This window comes from Anabrus simplex, chromosome 1 (genome assembly GCF_040414725.1).
Source record: "Anabrus simplex isolate iqAnaSimp1 chromosome 1, ASM4041472v1, whole genome shotgun sequence".
NCBI classification, from domain to species: Eukaryota; Metazoa; Arthropoda; class Insecta; order Orthoptera; family Tettigoniidae; genus Anabrus; species Anabrus simplex.
In genome coordinates, this window is record NC_090265.1 from 11,978,162 (window position 1) to 11,995,768 (window position 17,607).

Genomic DNA, 17,607 nt, shown 5'->3' on the forward strand with positions numbered 1-17,607 from the left:
TTTTTGACAGCTGTCATCCGCCATCTTTAAACTACAAAGCACTGTGCTGCCCTCTATATCGCAGTAGCTGTAAAATTCGTCACCTGTCATCGGCAGTGCTGCTATCTTGACGGGTATAAACCTTAGTGCTACCAACTTAACCTAACTAGCGCGAGGTAAACAAAGCCACGTGTTTTTTGACAGCTGTCATCCGCCATCTTTAATCTATAGAGCACAGTGCTGCCCTCTTTGTGGTGGCGGATAATTTGAAAAATGCTTTTTTGACAGCAGCCATCTTGCATCGCAAACCTCAGTGCTGCCCACTTTAGCTAGATACCTGTGGTGGCAGACAATTCCACGTGACAGCAGCCATCTTTAATCAAGAGAGCACCGTGCTGCCCTCTATGTGGTGGCGGTAAATTCCATGTGCTCTTGTTTGGTAAACATAGCCACGTGCTTTTTTGACAGCTGTCATCCGCCATCTTTAATCATCAGAGCACCGTGCTGCGGGCAATTTCATCACCTATCACCCGCCTTTTTGACAGCCGTCATCCACCATCTTTAATCAAAAGAGCACAGTGCTGCACTCTATGTGGTGGCGGCAATTTGAAAAAATCTATGTGCTCTTGTTGGGAAACAAAGCCACGTGCTTTTTTGACAGCTGTCATTCGCCATCTTTGAGCACTGTGCTGCGGGCAATTTCGTCAGCTGTCATCCGCCATCTTTAATCCAGAGAGAACAGTGCTGCACTCTATGTGGTGGTGGTAAATTCCACGTGCTTTACAAACCTATGCGCTTTTCTGACAGCTGTCATCCGCCATCTTTGAGAACAGTGCTGCCCTCTATGTAGCGGTGGCAAATTCCAAGTGCTTTACAAACCTATGCGCTTTTCTGACAGCCGTCATCCGCCATCTTCGAGAACATTGCTGCCCTCTATGTGGTGGTGGTAAATTCCACGTGCTTTACAAACCTATGCGCTTTTCTGACAGCTGTCATCCGCCATCTTTGAGAACAGTGCTGCCCTCTATGTAGCGGTGGCAAATTCCAAGTGCTTTACAAACCTATGTGCTTTTCTGACAGCTGTCATCCGCCACCTTTGAGAACAGTGCTGCCCTCTATGTAGCGGTGGCAAATTCCAAGTGCTTTACAAACCTATGCGCTTTTCTGACAGCTGTCATCCGCCATCTTTGAGAACAGTGCTGCCCTCTATGTAGCGGTGGCAAATTCCAAGTGCTTTACAAACCTATGTGCTTTTCTGACAGCTGTCATCCGCCATCTTTGAGAACAGTGCTGCCCTCTATGTAGCGGTGGCAAATTCCAAGTGCTTTACAAACCTATGTGCTTTTCTGACAGCTGTCATCCGCCATCTTTAATCACCGTGCAGCCGGGTGACGGCAAATTCCACGTGCTCTTGTTTGGAAACAAATTCATGTGCTTTTTTGACAGCTGTCATCCGCCATCTTTAATCACCGTGCTGCCCTCTATGTGGTGACGGCAAATTCTACGTGCTCTTGTTTGGTAAACATAGCTTTTAATCCAGAGAGAACAGTGCTGCCCCCGTGTCGGCAAATTCCACGTGCTTTACAAACCCATGTGCTTTTCTGACAGCCGTCATCCGCCATCTTTAAGCTGTAAATCCCCGATTCTCGTGTTAGAAGTTGTAAAACAGATTCTTAATCCGAGTTGTCAGCAAGGGCAACCGGTCGAAAACAATAGTGTATGGCGTGAGAGGCTAGATACTGCTAGTTTTGCGTCAGGAAGGGTAACCCAACAAATTCATGCGATTTAAAAATCTTAGTCAGGAAGGGCATCCGGCGAGCATCTAGCTGTAAATCCTCTCCGATTCTCGACAGATTCTTAATCCGAGTTCTTTGACGCCAGGAAGGGCAACCGGTCGAAAACCATAGTGTATGAGGCTAGATACTGCCAGTTTTGCATCAGGAAGGGCGACTAGTCTTAAAACAAATTCTTGCGATTTAAAATCTTAGTCAGGAAGGGCATCCGGCCGTAAAACAATAGTTCGTGATTTAAAATCTAAGAAGTGCATCTAGCTGTAAATCCCCGATTCCCGTGTTAGACGTTGTAAAACAGATTCTTAATCCGAGTTGTCGGGAAGGGCAACCGGTTGAAAACTATAGTGTATGAGGTTAGATACTGCTAGTTATGCATCAGGAAGGACAACTCAACAAATTCATGTGATTTAAACACATTTTTATTCCCAAGAGAATCGAACCCGAGACTACCGGGTGAGAGGCATGCATACTGTAGGCTATAGATTTGTTCTACAGTCCTCGAAGTATCGGCACAGTCATTCTGAGCGAGTTGTGTGGAATGCATGTGTTAGCTGAAGTTGTACACGTATCTTCCGGCTCAACCTTGAACGAGGACACGGCGTGCTTGTAACTCGCGAAAGTCTTCTTAGCTGAGTAGCATGTAAGCTCTTAAAACACAGTACTAATTAAGGTTGTAAAATATTCTGAAATAGTCCTCCTCTGTAGTGCAGTAGTTAGTGTAATTAGCTGCTACCCTCGGAGGTCCGAGTTCGATTCCTGGCTCTGCTACGGAATGTGTAGCATTTAGCCTATGTAAGTTCCTAACGTAAAATATCATGATTGTACGGAGAGGTTAAAACACACACAGTGCCTACTCCTATCGAAAGAACCTGCACGGTACCGGCATGTAGGCTTCTCCTGGTGAAGGAGCCTGCACATGGTTTAACGCCTCCTATCAACAGCCCTTACTTAATGCTGGCTTTTTTGCACACCCCGCCTCACACCATAGTTTTACGACCGGCTGCCCTTCCTGACTAGGATTTTAAATCGCAGTATACGCGATAAATTTGTTGTAGCGGGTTTTATAACTAGATATCCCGGTACCGACACATAGCCTACTCCTACCAAAGAAGCCTGCACAAGGCTTATTGCCTCCATCCGACAAATGAATCACCGTCAAGTCTTGTACTCAAAAAATCATTTTCGAGGGAGTCTGCACAAGGTTTAACGTCCTCACACCATAGTTTTATACGACCGGTTGCCCCTCCTGACTAGGATTTTAAATCGATATCCCGACATAGCCTACTCCTACTGAAGAAGCCAGCTTAACACCTCCATCCAACAAATGAATCACCCTCAAACACTCTTCAATCATTCTCGCTACTTCGGAAGATAGCGGGTTCGAACTGGAAGCCGTAAATGTTAGGCGAGGGACCTGTGCGATCGTCATAACATGATCTAGCTAGATGCCCTTCCCGACGGTATAAGTTGCCAGGATTTGAATCGCGTACCCCGACTAGAAGAAGCCTGCACATAGCTTAACGCCTCCATCCGACGAATGAATCACCCTCAACACTCTTCAATCATTCTCGCTACTTCGGAAGATAGCGGGTTCGAACTGGAAGCCGTAAATGTTAGGCGAGGGACCTGCGCGATCGTCATTGCATGATCTAGCCGGATGCCCTTCCCGACGGTATAAGTTGCCAGGATTTGAATCGCGTACCCCGACTAGAAGAAGCCTGCACATAGCTTAACGCCTCCATCCGACGAATGAATCACCCTCAACATTCTTCAATCATTCTCGCTACTTCGGTAGATAGCGGGTTCGAACTAGAAGCCGTAAATTCTAGGCGAGGGGCCTGCGCGATCGTCATTACATGATCTAGCTTTAGCTCAATACCTACAGGTAAGGAATACCGCGTATGTACCCTCGAGAAGTCGAGGATCACACGCTAACTTTCCAAGGCTCGAACTCTTAAATTCTGACACCTCGGCATCAACAGGAGGTTCGAATACGTCAGCCTGCAGGTGGGAGCTCTTGTTGCATTCGTTCCGACTGTACCCGCAGTTGCCAGCTCAGCGATTTTTTCACATCCGGTTGGTAACAAGCAGAATATTTAGCCGCTGCAGTCTGCGCGAAGTGCTCACAGTTCTCTGTATGCGTTTATTACGTACACACACACACATCTCCCGTCTGCTGTGAATATTATTCTTCAGCCTTTATCTTAAGGTAAGGTAGAACTGTTAGTTACTTTTTTATTTGAAAAGCAACTTCTACGCTGGACATCTACATTCATATATGTTTATTCTTTTTTTAGGTACCGTTCGAAAGTACGCAATTTTATTCATCCCAGTAACAGCCTGCAGCACGTGCATTTTTTTAAAAAGGTATGTTTTCGAACTTTGAGTTGTAAAGATAATTAGGTTAGATGATGCACCCTACACTACATTCATATATGTTTCTTCTTTTTTTTAGGTACGAGCAGAATATTATTATTCGAGTTTCAGGCTTGAACGCACGCATTTTATACATCCGAGTAACAGTTTGCAGCGCGAAGATTTTAAGGTATGTCTGACCTCTATTCGTTGAAACTTGGTTTCTTCTAAAACATCGTAACTTTAGTCTATTGATAAATAGTTGTTCTCTTTAATCCTCACGCGGGGTACGTACATAGCTATGTCTGCCCTCAACAGGTTGAAACTTGGTTTCTTCTAAAACATCATAACTTTAAGCAATTGAGTTGTTCTCTTCAACCCGCATACTATAGACGTGGTATAATTTCAAACACGTACACATAGCTATGTCTGACCTCAACGGGTTGAAACTTGGTTTCTTCTAAAACATCATAACTTTAGTCTATTGATAAATAGTTGTTCTCTTTAATCCTCGCGTTATAGACGTGGTATAATTTCAAACACATGCACATAGCTATGTCAGCCCTCAACGGGTTGATACTTGGTTTCTTCTAAAACATCATAACTTTAGTCTATTGATAAATAGTTGTTCTCTTTAATCCTCGTGCTATAGACGTGGTATAATTTCAAACACGCGCACACATAGCTATGTCTGCCCTCAACAGGCTGAAACTTGGTTTCTTCTGTAACTTTAGAGTATTGATAAATAGTTGTTCTCTTCAACCCGCATACTGTAGACGTGGTATAATTTCAAACACGCGCACATAGCTATGTCTGACCTCAACAGGCTGAAAATTGGTTTCTTCTAAAACACTGTAACTTTAGTCTATTGATAAATAGTTGTTCTTGCATACTATAGACGAGGTATAGCTATGTCTGACCTCAACGGGTTGAAAGCTGGTTTCTTCCGAACATCGTAACTTTAGTCTATTGATAAATAGTTGTTCTCTTCAATCATCATGCTATAGACGTGGTATAATTTCAAACACGTACACATAGCTATGTCTGACCTCAACGGGTTGATACTTGGTTTCTTCTAAAACATCATAACTTTAGTCTATTTATAAATAGTTGTTCTCTTTAATCCTCGTGCTATAGACGTGGTATAATTTCAAACACGCGCACACATAGCTATGTCTGCCCTCAACAGGCTGAAACTTGGTTTCTTCCGTAACTTTAGAGTATTGATAAATAGTTGTTCTCTTTAATCCTCACGCTATAGACGTGGTATAATTTCAAACACGTGTACATAGCTATGTCTACCCTCAACGGGCTGAAACTTGGTTTCTTCCGAACATCGTAACTTTAGTCTATTGATAAATAGTTGTTCTTGCATACTATAGACGAGGTATAGCTATGTCTGCCCTCAACGGGCTGAAACTTGGTTTCTTCCGTAACTTTAGAGTATTGATAAATAGTTGTTCTTGCATACTGTAGACGAGGTATAGCTATGTCTGCCCTCAACGGGCTGAAACTTGGTTTCTTCCGTAACTTTAGAGTATTGATAAATAGTTGTTCTCCTAAATCCTCATACTATAGACGTGGTATAATTTCAAACACGTACACATAGGTATGTCTATCCTCAACGGGCTGAAACTTGGTTTCTTCCGAACATCGTAACTTTAGTCGTTCTCTTCAATCCTCATGCTATAGACCTAACTCACAGCCATGTCCAACCTGTATACGCTGAAACTTGGTTTCTTCTGTAACTTTCACCTAATCTCTATCGGTCGTTCTCTTTTCAGATGTTCCCCTGCTGCGAGGAATGTAATGTAACGTTTGCAAGGCGTGATAACTTCATGCGCCATATGAAATCAAAACACCCTAGCATAACATCTGCTTTATGTAAAGTTTGTAGTGTGTATTTCGCTAACGTAGAGCGATATGAGGATCACTTAGCAGAGGTACATCAAATATCTACTCGCCCTCAGGTAGTAGTAGGGAAAAAGCGTGCAGCTACTGATGTAGCTGTAGAAAGTACTAGTAGTAAAAAACCTAGAAAAAATCATGAACAGATGCCCCCCTGCTGCGAGGAATGTAATGTAACGTTTGCAAGGCGTGATAACTTCATGCTCCATATGAAATCAAAACACCCTAGCATAACATCTGCTTTATGTAAAGTTTGTAGTGTGTATTTCGCTAACGTAAAGCGATATGAGGATCACTTAGCAGAGGTACATCAAATATCTACTTGCCCTCAGGTAGTAGTAGGGGAAAAGCGTGCAGCTACTGATGTAGCTGTAGAAAGTACTAGTAGTAAAAAACCTAGAAAAATTCATGAACTTCAAACTATTCACTGCGAGCACTGTAACACTGATGTACCATCTTCGCATTTTCAGGGGCACTTACGGAGTAATGCGCATAAAAATAATGCGTGTAGAAGTGGTAGTAACGCAAACATCGAGGAAATTAATACAGCATTTAAAAGTAGGATTGCTAGTTACCGAATTCGCACCAGTCAAAAGTTTCAGAGCACTTCAAACTTTTTAAATTGCGTTCAACCGGATGTACAACAGCTTCTTGCTAAATCTTTGTCCAATCATAGTTTATTTAAAGTTAATTTTGAACTTTTCGCCTTGTACATTAAAAGCACGGATGAATCCGAAATAACGGACATTAAATCATTTAATACGAAGAATTTTGTCATAAGTCAGTCGACTAATTTTGGTGATGTACTTAGGGATGTCTCTAACATTATTTCAACTAAGAGCGAGGAATTTCAGGAAAAGGAATCAGGGTGGGCTTTAGTTGAAATAATGTATCTAGAAGTTAACATCAATAAGTACAATCCCATGCGAGGTTCATCGTACATTGAGCTGCCGACATGGATTCAGCGAAGAAAAGCTGTTGTAAACATCCAAAACAATGACGAAGCATGTTTTGCATGGGCGGTGATGTCAGCTTTAAATCCTGTGAAACGGAATGTAGCGAATAGAACATCATCGTATCCACACTATTCAACGCAGCTAAATTTCGATAGTATAGAATTTCCTGTACAGATAAAGGATATTAAGCACTTTGAGGAACTAAATAACATTAGTATTAATGTGTATGGTGTAGAGAAAAAGTCTGTAGTAGGTCCTCTGTATTATACATGTCATAAGAAGAGTACTCACGTTAATTTACTCTATATTGAAAACAGTGAGAATAGCCACTTTTGCTGGATTAAAAATCTGAGTAGACTTGTTGGCAGTCAGTTGTCAAAACGTAATGGTAAAAAGTGGCTATGTGATGGATGCTTGCAGTATTTTAAAACTGAAGGTCAGTTAAAGAAGCACTCCAAGAATGACTGCAATCATGTACGTACAGATATACCTACTACAGGCAATAATGTTTTAAAATTTACAAATTTTCACAAGCAGATGTGGGTACCGTTCGTGATTTATGCAGACTTTGAAGCCATCCTCACGCCATGCAACACATGCTCACCTAATCCTGACAACTCTTTCACTAATACTACGCACATGCATGTCCCGTATAGCTTCGCGTATTACATCAAGTGTAGTTACGATAGTACGCTTAACAAGTTAGAGCTGTATCGAGGACATGATGCTGCTAAAGTATTTTTAGAAAGACTTGAAAGTGATGCAGTTCGTCTCGGTCGTATTCTGAATAGTAATATTCCTATGAAGCCACTCACCGACATTCAGTTAAATGATCATGAACGTGCTACAAAGTGTAGCATTTGTGATGGGGAATTTTCCGAAAATGACCCTAAAGTTTTTGATCATGATCATTTAACTGGTTTCTACAGATGTGCCGCTCATTATAGCTGTAATCTTAAGTATAAAGTTCCTAAATTCATCCCTGTAATTTTTCATAACTTATCTGGTTACGACTCTCATTTCATCATTTCACAATTTGGAGCTTCAGATGAAAAAGTAGATATAATCCCTCAGAATAAAGAGCGGTACATTGCGTTTGCAAAGTCTGTAAAAGTAGATGCTGAGCATTCTATAAAACTGAGATTCCTTGACTCGTTTCGCTTTATGGCGAGTAGCCTCGATAAACTTTCTAGTCATTTACAGCCTGACCAATTTACGGAAATTCGACGCGTTTTCCCCGAAGAAGCGCAGTTTAATTTACTTCGGCGTAAGGGTGTTTTTTGTTACGAATATCTCGACTGCTTAGACCGTCTCGAAGAACGTGCCTTACCATCGAAACAATCCTTTTACAGCTCGCTGAATTCAGCAGATATTAGTGATGATGACTATTTACATGCACAACATATCTGGGAGCAGTTCCATATTCAAACGCTGGGTGAATACTCCGATTTATATTTAAAGACAGATGTACTTTTGTTAGCTGATGTTTTTGAAAATTTTCGCTCTGTTTGCTTGAACACCTACAGCCTTGATCCATGTCAGTATTTTACTGCACCTGGGTTAAGTTGGGACGCGATGTTAAAATACACGCGTGTGAATTTGGAACTGCTAACCGATATCGATATGGTGCACTTTATAAAAGCATCCATTCGAGGCGGTCTGAGTCAGTGCAGCGGACGATATTCGAGGGCTAATAATAAGTACATGCCGAGTTTCGATTCTAGTCAGGAATCTCAGTATATCGTTTATCTGGATGCTAATAATCAGTATGGGTGGGCGATGAGTCAGCATCTACCGGTGAGTGGTTTCCGCTGGCTGACGCAGTGCGAAATTGATGCTTTACAGCTACACGCCCCAGGCGATGAAGCTGATAAAGGTTATTTCCTCGAAGTTGACTTACAGTATCCTAAAGAGTTACACACTTCTCATAATGACCTACCGTTCTGCCCTGAAAATATGAAGTCCCCGTACATTGCATCAACGACGAAAATGCTCATTGCTAATTTATGCGATAAATCTAAGTATATCATTCATTACCGAAATTTAAAACAGTGTTTGCAGCATGGTTTGAAGTTATCCAAAATTCACCGCGTACTAGAATTTAATAAGTCACCGTGGCTAAAGCCATATATCGATCTGAACAATAATTTAAGAACGAATGCGGTTAACGAGTTTGAAAAAGATTTCTACAAGCTCATGAATAACAGTGTGTTTGGTAAGACTATGGAGAATGTTGACAAACGCGTTGATGTAAAATTGATTACAAACTGGGATAATATTAAGAAAAGGTATGGTGCTAACTATTTAATAAGTAAACCAAATTTCCACAACTGCACCATCATACATGAGAATTTAGTTATTATACAGATGAATGGTGTCAAGGTTAAGTATGACAAACCTACCTACGTCGGCTTTGCAGTACTTGAATTGGCTAAAACACTCATGTATGAATTCCATTACGATTATATGATGAAGAAGTAAGCGCATAATGCGCAATTGCTCTACACAGATACCGATTCGTTTATTTATCAAATCAAAACTGATGACTATTACAATGATATAAAGCCTGACTTGGGTAGGTTTGATACGAGTAAATATCCTGCAGATAATCAATATCATCTACCGCTAGTAAACAAAAAGGTTCTAGGTAAAATGAAAGATGAATGTGCTGGGAATATTATCGATTCATTTGTAGGTACTAAATCCAAGTCATATTGCATAAAACTCTTAAATGAATTACAAATAAAGAGATTGAAGGGGGTTAAAAAGAATGTCGTTCAGAATCAGCTAAGTTTTGAAAACTATAACAATTGCATTAAAAGTAATCCACCTGTTTTGCATAAGCAAATGTCTGTCATTAGAAGCAAGAAGCACCAGTTGTACACACATTTAATTAGTAAGGTAGCCCTTAATAGCGATGATTGTAAGCGGTTTGTCATTCCAAATTCTACCAACACGCTAGCCTGGGGGCATAGTAGTATTGATAAGTACTACTTTACATAAACATTACGCTAGAGGTGTGTGTGTACTTACGTTACGCTGTCTTACATCACAAAGAGGTACGCTGAGAGTGTAGTACGGCAAGTCTAAACTTGTACATTCAAGAATTGCATCGAGAAGTACGCAAAACATCACTAGGGTAAAATGATTCGAGATAAAACTTGTACATACAAGATGTAAATAAATAATGTAGAATTGGCATATTCTTTTATTTTAGGTTAGGTATTACCTTCCTCCCACTCCTTATTTGCAAGATAGAGTTTTTGTTTATTACTCATAGAAGAAGAAAGAAGGTGATGAGCAGTTTCGTAAGTATAGTATCGTCTTGTTCGGTAAGTATCTCGAGAGCAGAATTTTTTTGTCAAAAAGGCACATAGCTTTGTAAAGCACGTGGAATTTGCCGCCACCGGGGCAGCACTGTTCTCTCTGGATTAAAAGCTTTGTTTCCAAACAAGAGCACGTGGAATTTGCCGTCACCCGGCAGCACGGTGATTAAAGATGGCGGATGACAGCTGTCAGAAAAGCACATAGGTTTGTAAAGCACTTGAAATTTGCCACCGCTACATAGAGGGCAGCACTGTTCTCAAAGATGGCGGATGACAGCTGTCAGAAAAGCACATAGGTTTGTAAAGCACTTGGAATTTGCCACCGCTACATAGAGGGCAGCACTGTTCTCAAAGATGGCGGATGACAGCTGTCAGAAAAGCGCATAGGTTTGTAAAGCACGTGGAATTTACCACCACCACATAGAGGGCAGCACTGTTCTCAAAGATGGCGGATGACGGCTGTCAGAAAAGCGCATAGGTTTGTAAAGCACTTGGAATTTGCCACCGCTACATAGAGGGCAGCACTGTTCTCAAAGATGGCGGATGACAGCTGTCAGAAAAGCGCATAGGTTTGTAAAGCACGTGGAATTTACCACCACCACATAGAGTGCAGCACTGTTCTCTCTGGATTAAAGATGGCGGATGACAGCTGACGAAATTGCCCGCAGCACAGTGCTCAAAGATGGCGAATGACAGCTGTCAAAAAAGCACGTGGCTTTGTTTCCCAACAAGAGCACATAGATTTTTTCAAATTGCCGCAACCACATAGAGTGCAGCACTGTGCTCTGTTGATTAAAGATGGTGGATGACGGCTGTCAAAAAGGCGGGTGATAGGTGATGAAATTGCCCGCAGCACGGTGCTCTGTTGATTAAAGATGGCGGATGACAGCTGTCAAAAAAGCACGTGGCTATGTTTACCAAACAAGAGCACGTGGAATTTACCGCCACCACATAGAGGGCAGCACTATACTCTGTTGATTAAAGATGGTGGGTAGTAGCTGTCAGAAAAGCACGTGAGTTTGTTTCCAAACAAGAGCACGTGGAATTTGCCGCCACCACATAGAGGGCAGCACGGTGCTCTCTTGATTAAAGATGGCTGCTGTCACGTGGAATTGTCTGCCACCACAGGTATCTAGCTAAAGAGGGCAGCACTGAGGTTTGCGATGCAAGATGGCTGCTGTCAAAAAAGCATTTTTCAAATTATCCGCCACCACAAAGAGGGCAGCACTGTGCTCTATAGATTAAAGATGGCGGATGACAGCTGTCAAAAAACACGTGGCTTTGTTTACCTCGCGCTAGTTAGGTTAAGTTGGTAGCACTAAGGTTTAGACCCGTCAAGATAGCAGCACTGCCGATGACAGGTGACGAATTTTACAGCTACTGCGATATAGAGGGCAGCACAGTGCTTTGTAGTTTAAAGATGGCGGATGACAGCTGTCAAAAAGCACGTGGCTGTCAAAAAGCACGTGGCTTTGTTTACCTCGCGCTAGTTAGGTTAAGTTGGTACCACTAAGGTTTAGGTCCGTCAAGATGGCAGTACTGAGGTTAGCGATGCGTTGTTGTCTGTCAAAAAGCACGTGGCTTTGTTTACAAATCTGTCAAAAAGCATGTGGCTGTCAAAAAACACGTGGCTTTGTTTACCTCATGCTAGTTAGGTTAAGTTGGCACTACTGAGGTTTAGGCCCGTCAAGATGGTAGTACTGAGGTATGCGATGCGTTGTTGTTGATGCGAGCTGTCAAAAAGCACGTGGCTTTGTTTACAAATCTGTCAAAAAGCACGTGGCTGTCAAAAAGCACGTGGCTTTGTTTACCTCGCGCTAGTGAGGTTAAGTTGGCACTACTGAGGTTTAGGCCCGTCAAGATGGCAGTACTGAGGTTAGCGATGCGTTGTTGTCTGTCAGAAAGCACGTGGCTGTCAAAAAACACGTGGGTTTGTTTACCTCATGCTAGTTAGGTTAAGTTGGCACTAGTGAGGTTTAGGCCCGTCAAGATGGCAGCAGTGAGGTTAGCGTTGCGTTGTAGTCGATGACAGCTGTCAAAAAGCACGTGGCTTTGTTTACAAATTCAAATCTCGCGCCAAAATTCAAATTTCCCGCCAAAATTCAAATTTCCCGCGGGCGGCGGCGGCGGCGGAGGAGGAGGCGGGCGGAGGCGTGCGGCGGAGGAGGCGCAAGAACTTTCCCATTATACTACTATTATAGAAGGGGCAGAAAGCCTTAAAAGTGAAAACCTTCAAAAACAAAATATAACCTTCGTATTCCTTTCAAATTATATGAATCAAGTTAACACAAAATTTACACCGGTTTCACCTGGGACAGGTGAACCCTAAATAACCTCTCGGTGGCTGGATTACTTAATAACAACGTAACCGGCGTGAGGAAATCGAGAATTATGCACGGCCCATGAAATCTGGGGGCAAGCTTGCCCGCGGGAACAAAATTCTTGACCATCACTTGGTCGCCTACCTTCAAATTGGAGGGTCTCCGTCCACGATCATATCTTTCCCTAACCTTTTCATGAGACACTTTAAGATTGGCTTTAGCCTTCTTCCAAAGATCTTTAATATTGTCCGGGTCTATTGTCTCGGGTAGAATGTCACTCAGAGACCAGATGTTAGAGAGCGGCGTGTTGGGAACAAACTTGAACATCAAAGACGCTGGAGAAAATTTATGTGATTCATGAACCGCCGAATTCAAAACAAAAGCTAACCAATGCAGAGACGTGTCCCATCTAGAATGATCTTCACGATGATAGGCAATAAGCGCGGACCTGAGATTACGATTAACCCGTTCAGCCAGAGATGGTTGAGGGTAATAAGCCGAAGTTGTCACATGAGATATGGACAGGTCAAAGCAGAATTTACGAAATAAATTAGATGTGAAAGCCTTAGCATTATCAGATACAATATATTGACACGGACCAACAGAAGCAAAGATAGAATTTAGACAAGTAATGGAGGACTGAGCGGTAGTCAGCTTAGTCGGAAATAACCAAGAAAATCTAGTAAAGCAATCTACCCATACAAAGATGAACTTGTTGGCATTTCCCTTCGACTGGGGGAAGGGTCCTACATAATCAATATACAGGCGTTCCATGGGGCGCGATGCTTGATGAGAAGACAAATTGCTTACTTTGGTGGACATGGTTGGTTTACTAAGCAAACAGGATTTACAAGCCTTTACTAGTTCACGGATTTCACCGTCCATACCCTTCCAGATGAACATTTCACGAATCTTCTCACGAGTTTTAAAGATGCCTAGATGCCCTCCTAATGGGGTCTCATGATAATACTTGAAGATCATAGGTACAAGAACAGCTGGAACGACAACTTTCATCATCTTATCATGCCTCGATGGGCAACATAAAACACCATTCCTCAAAACATAAGGGACGACATGTTCCCCAGAAGAAAGGGTTTCCATTATCGGAGCCCGGATCTTCACGTTGGTATTTCTCGATATCCCTAAAGAGCATGGGAGCATCTGTTAAGATGGCATTAACATCAGATAGCATGGACTCGGGAGGAGATGAACTATCGACCGGTCCATAGGTCTCAACGTCGTTGGAAAACATACGGCTGAGTCCATCAGCAACAACACTTTCGGTCCCTCTGATATGCCTGACATCGAATTGGAAGGCAGAAATTCGGATGGCCCAACGTGCTATACGACCAGTACGACGCGGCCCACCTAAGACCCAGCTTAAGGCTTGATTATCTGTCTCCAGGTCGAATTTGACATGTTCCAGATAGAGACGGAACTTTTCTAAGGCAAATAAGACTGCCAAACTTTCGAGCTCATAGATGGAATACTTGGCTTCTTGAGCCGATAGAGTCCTAGATGCATAGGCGATGGGTCGCCTCCCTAGTTCAGTCTCTTGAAGAAGGACTGCAGCTACTGCTGACGACGACGCGTCAGTTTGGACGATGAATTTCTATGAGAAATCAGGCATAGCAAGGACAGGGGCATTACAGAGAGCTAATTTAAGATCTTCAAAAGCGGCTTGTTGAGAAGGTCCCCACTCGAATTTGATGCCTTTCCTAGAAATAGAAATAGAAATATATTTATTTAAAGTTAATTACAAGTAGGACCAGAGGTCCCTTTGGCTGTAACTAACTGCCACTTTAACTTAAATGTATCACCTAACATACAAAATCTAATGAGAGAATACATAAAAAGCGTAAGATACATTTTCCTACTGAGGATATAAGAATAAGATTAAAAACTAAACATCTAGGAGGTTACAATAATACTTTAACATTTCATAAACATACACTATACTAACAAGGAACAGAAGACGAAACAGAAACCTAAGATTTTTAAAGCCGAGGATGAATTAAGAGTAAAACTGAGCATCTAAAATGTATCTAGGGGATTATGATATTTCGTACTATTTAATTAATTTGGTGAAAATTCATTTACATAGCTTAATAAGTGGAAAGGTAGCGGTATTTAAGATATTTTTTCTGAGTTCCAACACTACTTTGCTGAATTTCATATAGTTTAAGATCGTTGTATAATTGAGAGGCAGTGACAATGAACGACTTACTGCACTTTACCGTACGATGCTGTGGAACCTGAAGGGTGTTAGCTGTAAACCTATTGTCCCGGTCGTGCACTTGACTCATCTGAACAAAGGACTTGGTCAAATATGAGGGAGCATTAGATTTTAAAATTCTCAGAAGTAAACAAGCAGCTGAGTATGATCGTCTATCCCTGAGTTTCAACCACTCTGCGGCTTTGTAGTAAGATGTTACGTGACAGTCTTTACGAATATTGAAGACGAATCGAACACAGGCATTCTGAATACGTTGGAGTTTGCTATTATATTTCTCAGAGATATCGCTGTAAATTACAGCGCCGTAATCTAAAATAGGAAATACCATAGTTTGGATCAGCATCTTTCTCACCGAGAAAGGAAGATACGGCAAGTTTCGTCGAAACTGATGCAATATGCCAGACACTTTCTTGACCAAGTGCTTGGCATGAAAGGTCCAGGACAGAGTGTTATCCATTAGAATACCTAAATTCTTAACACATTCCTGATACTTGACTACAGAACCGTTCACAATTACTGGAGGAATGTCCCTGTTGAAAAGATTTGATAAGTTTCTTCGATATCCTAGAAAAATAGCTAAAGTTTTGTTTTCATTTAATAGTAAATTATGACTTAGTGTATATTGATGCAGTCTGTCTATATCTAGATTTATTTTACTAATACTTTCGACAACACGATTCACAGGAAAATGGTAATAGATCTGTAAATCATCGGCATACATCTGATGTCTCGTGTAGCGTAAAACTCCAGGCAGATCGTTTATATACAGCGAAAACAAAACGGGACCCAACACGGAACCCTGAGGGACGCCAGAATGCACACTAGACCACTTAGAAAAATTTTGTTTGTCAAATACTACACGCTGAGATCTCCCTTTCAAGAACGATTCAAACCAAGAAAGAGCTGATAGAGATATGCCCATTGTGCGTAATTTAGTCAGAAGGAGGTCATGATGAACTCTATCAAATGCCTTACTTAAATCGAATAATACCAGAAGCGTTAGTTCCTTTCTGTCCATTGCAAACTTGATATCATCGGTGACTTTGAGAACTTCCTGAAGATATTCACCATACCAATGAACCTGGCGATACCTTTAATGTCCTTGGGAGGTTTAAAATCACGGATGGCCTGTGATCTAGAATGATCGACGGCAACACCATCAGGTGACACAATATGCCCTAGGAATGACATAGAGGGCTTAGCAAAGGCCACCTTGGACAACTTGACAGTTAACCCAGCTTTACGAAGGCGATCGAGAACTTCTCGCAGATGATCTAGATGTTCTTCAAAAGTCTCCGAAAATACGATGACATCATCCAAGTAGTGATACAAGTACTCAAATTTGATGTCGGAGAAGACCCTATCTAGCAGCCTAGTGAGTACAGCTGCTCCCGTGGCGAGCCCGAAAGGCACGCGGTTGTATTCATACAAATTCCAATCCGTGGCAAACGCTGTAAGATGTTTAGACTCTTCCGCTTAGGGAATTTGATTATAGACCTGATTCAAGTCCAAGATAGTAAAGAACTTGGCCTTACGAAACCATGAAAAACAAGAATGAAGGTCAGGAAGGGGCACAGATTGTAACACCACCTTCCGATTGAGAGCCCTATAATCAATGACAGGCCTGAAGCCCCCTTGGGGTTTCGGGACTAGAAATATAGGCGAAGAATACGCCGACGTAGAGGGCCTAATAATACCATCCTTCAACATCTGATCGATGATTTCTTTCAGAGCCTTCATTTTAGGTGAAGATAGCCTATAAGGTGGGAAACGGACAGGAATCGAATCCGTGACCTCAATTTTGTATTCGATAAGGTCATTAACACCAAGAGTATCAGAGAACACCTCTGGAAACGACTGACACAACTTACGAATACTATCAGCCTGCTCCTCAGGTAGATGTCTAAGGTCTAACAACATCTCATCCTGGGTAGGCGAAATAGATGAACATGACGCAGAATTACATTTGAATAAGGGGATTTTACAATTGGAAGCAAATTTGAATGTGCACTACTTACTCTGAAGATCGAGCACAAGACCAGTGTGAGAAATGAAGTCCGCTCCCAATATGATGGGGCAAGACAAGTGCTTAGCCACAGACAGTTTGATTTTCCATGTAAATTTAAAAATACGAATTTTGACCTGTAAAGAACCTAGAATTTCTAAGGGAGATGAATTAGCCGAAACATATTGGATCGAAGAGGAACAATAGTCAGGAAGTTTACAAACAGATTTCAATTTTGCATACCATTCAGCCGAAATAATAGAACAAACACTGCCTGAATCTAATAGGGCTGTTATAGGCTCATTATTTAACTCAATTTTGAGAAAGGGGACCGGTGCGGGGGTATCCGCCGCAATCCTAAGACACTCTTTGGGGCATTCAATAGATGGATTTACAGATTGAACGTTCCCTGAATTTTCGATCTGTTTACCAGGGGCTGAGCCTCGGAAAGATGGATTAGTCGACTCAGCCGAAGCCACTAGTAACTTTGTATTATTGGCATTGGTGGGATTTGCACCAGAGGTTGAGCAAGAGGGGGTGCTATTTGAATTTGGGCAATTCTTGGCGATATGTGAGAAAGCCCCACATTTAAAACAGCCTTGTGATGATCCAGCTCCATTATTTGCCCTACTAGATTTGATCAATGGACACTTGTTCCGAAGATGGTCAGGCGACCCGCAAGCATAACATTTACGGGGTGTGACTGGTCGGCGAGGTGGAGGCCGACT